The following is a 6,000-nucleotide window of genomic DNA, read 5'->3' on the forward strand; positions in this document are numbered from 1 at the left end:
ATAAACATATTATTGTTATTAAATTAATAGCAATGTTAGTTTTTAAGTTATTTCAAAATATTTTAATTATTTTCAATTAATAGAAAAACATTTCATTTATAATAGCAAAAAGCTATAAAATCTATAGGAATAAATTTAATAAGAAATATCAAAGACCTTTTAAATAAAACTAAACATTTTGCTGAAGCACTTTTTTTTTAAATAGACTAGAAAATTTAGGAAAATACTTCACATTCATTACTGGAAATATTTGATCTTTTAATGGTGATAATTCTCTTGAAACTAACTTAAAATTCAATGTAATTCAAATCAAAATCCCAAAGGGCTTTTTACAAAATTTGAAAAACTGATTCTAAACTTCATTTGTAAAAGTTAATATGCAAGAGTACTTAAGACAATTTTGACTTCTAACAGGAAGAGCCAGCCTTGTTTACTTGCTAGCATTTCATCTCTGTAGCATCAGCTATTTCGACTCTTCCCAGTCAGAAAAAAAGGAATGACAAAGATGCTTCTGTTCACATTTTTAAACAAGAGGTATTGATATATATTTTTTGTTTTAAAAGTATTTTTTAAAAGGAAATGAGAAAGCAATGAATGAGAAAAAGAAAGATGAAAAAGAATACTAAAATTTTAGTTAAAAGATGAGAATCATTGTCTTGTTTTGTCTTCTCTCATCCAACCCCCTACTCCCAATACACACACATGCACTGGTCAGTGTGTAGGACTTGGTGGGGGCAATAAACTCTCAAAAGCTTATCTTATACAGACGTTGGGGTATAGTGTTAGCCCAATGTAACCTAAAAATTATGTTTAAATGTTATCATTTACCTAGATTCTACTATGTTTTGTACTTTGTGTGTATTTTTATATTCACCATTTCTACTTCTTCCATTACTTTCTGAGATAGGTAGCATTATTTCTATATTTAGATGAGAAAAGTGTGGCTCATGGAGTTTAATTTACTTGTCTTAGGTCAAACACTAATAAGTGGCTTGCTCAGGATTAATTAATTGTTGCCAAAGTCCATCCTTTTCCACTATGCCCTATTGGCTCTGTTCTGAGGAAGAAGCTATGGAAAGAATTCCTTTGGCAACTCTCAGGGAATAGGATACTGTGTCACTAGGAAGATTTTCTAGCCAAGATCTTGGGGCCTGTGATGACTCATGTTTAGATCATGTTCCTTGAGAGTAGGGAAAGATAGGAAAGATATCTGTAAGCAGCTGGTTTTAGCATCTGAGAGTTGTAAATAAAGTTCTTAAGGAAACCATCCAATGATATTACATTGTAGGGAAACTTAGAGGTCATAGAAGCACTTATTCCTCTCCACAGCTAAAATTTCAACCCTTACTGATATTTCCTTTCCACTTCCAGCCTTAATGATGGCTAAAGTGTCTATCACTAAACAGACATTAGAAAGATTCTGAGAGATTCAGAAGGCTTCTGATTCCAGCACCCCTGAGCCCACCCTTTTTCAAGTAACTGCACTACTAGAAGCTGAATCTTTAGTAAAAAATACCTGGATATCCAGCCAGGACAAGTGTCAGTACATTTTCCAGCCTATAAAAGAGAAACCTGGTCATGGGTAGCCACACAATTAAACACTTCCAATTATATACGTGTGGAATGGGATACACTCTTTGGGCCACAGACAAAAGGAACCATATTTTGCTTTTTTTTCCCCCACCCGAGAGCTGTGCAGACAGATTCCATAAAGAAATCCAATTTAATAGAGTTGCCACTTGGAAAAACACTGGTCTAAACATCAGGGGATCTGGCTTGTCACCCCAGCATTGCCACGAACAAAACATGGGTAGTTGTGTAACTTCTCTAAGCCTGTCCCCCACCTCTATAAAATCTCACTGTTGAACCTAGTATCTTTGAAATCTCCTCTAGCTGGAACAGTCTGGAAACCTTATTGGAGGTCTGGTAGGAGACAATTACTCCCTGTGCTTGAAATTAAGCCCACATATTGTGGAGGTATCTCTCCTACTCTCTATTGAAACTTGTGCCTACATCATGTAGTCTAGTTTAAGTACCACTGGGTGATGTCCAGTGTGAAGCATTCATTTAAAAAGGCTCCACGCTTTCCATAAGTCAAAAAGTTCTACCACATTAAAAGAGGCAGTGATAGACCTCACTCTTTCTCTTCTTTTCCCCTCGATTTCTTCATCAACCTCAATAACACAAATATGGCTACAGAGATCTTGACCTCAAGTATTTTATAGTCATAGAACAGTAAGATTAGGCTGGGCACAGTGGCTCATGCCTGTAATCCCAGCACTTTGGAATGCCGAGGAGGGCAGATCACTTGAGCTCAGGAATTTAAGATCAGCCTGGGAAACATGGGGAAACCCCATCTCTACAAAAATTACAAAAATTAGCTGAGTCTGGTGGCACACGCCTGTCGTCCCAGCTACTCTGGAGGCTGAGGTGGAAGGATCGCTTGAGCCCAGGAGTTTAAGGTTGCAGTGAGCCATGATCATGCCACTGCACTCCAGCCTGGGTGACAAAGTGACCCTGTCTCAAAAAAAAAAACCCCAAAAACTAAAAGTTATGAAGTAGTTAGGTGTGGTGGTGTGTAACTATAGTCCCAGCTACTCAGGAGGCTGAGGCAGGAGAACAGCTCAAGCCCAGGAGTTTGAATCCAGCCTAGCCAACACAGCAAAACCCTGTCTCTTAAAAAAAAAAAAGTTATGAAATATGACCAAGAAGTTTTTATTAATGAAAGAGGTCGGTGTTGATGATGAAAGAATGATTTCATAAACATGGCTAGAATCTAATATCACTTAGCCAAAGAGCCCTGATAGCTTCAAGGAAACTCCAGCCAAACAAAATTTGAATAAGTTTGTCTCTTCCCAGAAAATATAAGACACTATAATGAAGGGTTATAATAATTTACAATTAAATAGTATTGTAACTTAGAACAACTCATATTTCAAGGCTGAGTTTTTGTTTTGTTTTGTTTTGTTTTTTGTTTTTGTTTTGTTTGAGACAGAGTCTCGCTCTGTCGCCAAGCTGGCGTGCAGTGGCGCAATCTCAGCTCACTGCAACCTCCGCCTCCCGCGGGTTCAAGCAATTCCCCAGCTTCAGCCTCCCGAGTACCTGGGACTACAGCTGCGCACCACCATGCCCAGCTAATTTTTTGTATTTCAGTAAAGATGGGGTTTCACTATGTTGGACAGGATGGTCTCGATCTGACCTTGTGATCCACCCACCTCGGCCTCCCAAAGTGCTGGGATTACACACGTGAGCCACCGCACCCGGCTGGTTGAGTTCTTTTTTGATTGGCACCCAGATTAACAACAACAACAACAACAAAAAACTCTTCTGGTATGTCTTTTTCAAATCATCATAAATAATATTCAAAAGAACACTTGCCAGCTTTGAAGTGCAAATCAAAAATGATGCTTATCTAAATATATGTCCTGCTGTCAGGTAATAATACATCATTTTCTACCAGCAGAGATTTACCTTCATTCTTATCTCTACAGATAAGTGTCCATGTGGTTTGTACAGCTAGGTCTGAAGAATTGGGCTTGCTTTACCTTTTCACTGCAGATAAAAAGGATGTCCTTTTATTTCAGAGAATTAATTGCAGATTAAATACAGGCTCAGCTGAAAGTTCACATCAACCATTGTGGCATCAGAATAAACATATCTATGACACTGAAAATCAGGAAAAGATGAAAAAGACAAGATGAAACCACATACAGAGGTCTTCAAGGGAAATACATTTATTTCACTACATACATCTTTCTCAGGAGCAGGATGCTGTATGGCTCAGAGACTAATCATCAGTCGTATTACATGTCTGAGATGTGCCCTTTCTTTTTTAAAAATTTTTTTAATTAAAAAAAATAGAGATGAGGTCACACTATGTTGCCCAGGCTGGTCTTGAACTCCTGAACTCAAGCAATCCTCCCAGCTGGACCTTCCAAAGTGCTAGGATTACAGACGTGAGCCCCCATTCCTGGTCTGTGATTTTTTTTTTTTTTTTCTTTTGAGACAGAGTCTCGCTCTGTTGCCCAGGCTGGAGTGCAGTGACGCGATCTCGGCTCACTGCAAGCTCCGCCTCCCGGGTTCACGCCATTCTCCTGCCTCAGACTCCCGAGTAGCTGGGACTACAGGCGCCCGCCACCACGCCCGGCTAATTTTTTGTATTTTTAGTAGAGACGGGGTTTCACCGTGTTAGCCAGGATGGTCTCAATCTCCTAACCTCGTGATCTGCCAGCCTCGGCCTCCCAAAGTACTGGGATTACAGGCGTGAGCCACCGCGAGTGTCATTCAAAATGAACTGGTCTAAAACCATCCTTAAAGTCAGTGACATATGGTATAATTCAAAATGTGTCTCAGGTTGGCAGTCTCTCAAATTGCATGTGACTGTCTCTCATTTCCAAAATCAAGATAGTATGATGCATGAGATCAAATCCAATCTCTTCCAAGTTCAGCTTCCCACTGATTCTGCTGGTCTGCAATATGAATGTGACCCCAGTCATTCTGACGGGATGGGGTGGGGATGGAAATGGTGACTTACAAAAAGGGCCTTGCAATGTTGCCAGTGGAGCTCTTTCACTCACAGAGACATCTCAAAATTGATTGCAAGACGCTATGAATGCCTTGTCATTCTGAATGAATGGAAAGCTCAGTGTGGATGTGGCAAACAACAGGAGCTGCTTTCGTGTTGAATCGTCAAATAATCACCATAAAACCTCTGGGCATCTGAAAAGCTTGCCATTGTGAAGTCGAATTAGCTTAGGACTTGGCAGGGTGTTTGTGATGTGGGTGGTGGGTATCACCATGCATGTCATCATTGTAGACACAGCATGTGTTGAAAATAGACTTCTTTCTCCATGTCCTTTTTGAAGCAGTGTCAGAGGAATATAAAATGAGTATGTTGTTGGAAGAGAGACAGCTCACAGTTGGATCTGGATCAGGCAGTATTGGCTGGAACCTGTGAACACTGCCCCGAGACAGATATCTTATCATGCAGACCCTGGCTGGAATTGCTGCTGTTGAGAAAACTCATTTTTTACTTACTTTCCCAGAGAGAAAGTCACAAGATTCGGAATTTTTTAAGTCTGAGGTCTAAAGTAAAGACTGTTTTATGCTGATTTTTAATCCTTGGGTGTAATCTGACTGCCCGGAAAAGTGAAAGCCAAAAGGAGACATAATTTGGAAACACCTATTGATGTTTAATATCTGTAAAGCCATTAAAATTAGAATGACAGTTCCAACATCTTCATTGAAAATATGTCAAAATAGAACTCTTGCATACAAGTTAATACACTATATAACTTCAGGTTTAAAAAATAACTTTTATTAAGTGGCATCGTAGACAGGGTTTGAATCTCCAAGTACAACAGGGCAAACTTGTTTGGGAGAGATTAAAGACCCAGTGTGGGAACAGACTAGGAATGGGGGTAAAGGGTGCAAGGAAAATTTTCCTGGAGAGATGAGAAGATAAAGAATGTACATTTGCAGTTCAAAGGGATGGGGGTAAGAATTTTGCAACCTCTCCGGAAAAGTGGAATTGTGTGAACTTCTCAGTCCAACCAGAGCCCAAGTTCTTGAAAACAGTAGAAATGCAGGGCCGGGAGCTATGGCTTGCTCCTATGATCCCAGCACTTTGGGAGGCTGAAGCGGGAGAATCACTTGGGCCCAGGAATTTGAGACCAGCCTGGAAAACATAGGGAGACTCCATTCCTACAAAAAAAAAAATACAAAAATTAGCCAGGTGTGGTGGTGCATGTTTGTGGTCCCAGCTACTGGGGAGGCTGAGGTGGGAAGATCGCCTGGGCCCAGGAGGTGAAGGCAGCAATGGGCCGTGATCTCACCACTGCACTCCAGCCTGGGGAACAAAGTAAGACTCCTGTCTGAAAGAAAAAAAAAAAAAAGAGCAGAAATGCAAATCTTGGGTGCTGGTGCGGGAGGATGTTGTAGATCTGGGATTCTCAAACTTTAGTGACTATAACAATCATCTGGGGAGCTGGCTGAAAACAT

This window comes from Pan paniscus, chromosome 9, assembly GCF_029289425.2.
Source record: "Pan paniscus chromosome 9, NHGRI_mPanPan1-v2.0_pri, whole genome shotgun sequence".
Classification (NCBI taxonomy): Eukaryota; Metazoa; Chordata; class Mammalia; order Primates; family Hominidae; genus Pan; species Pan paniscus.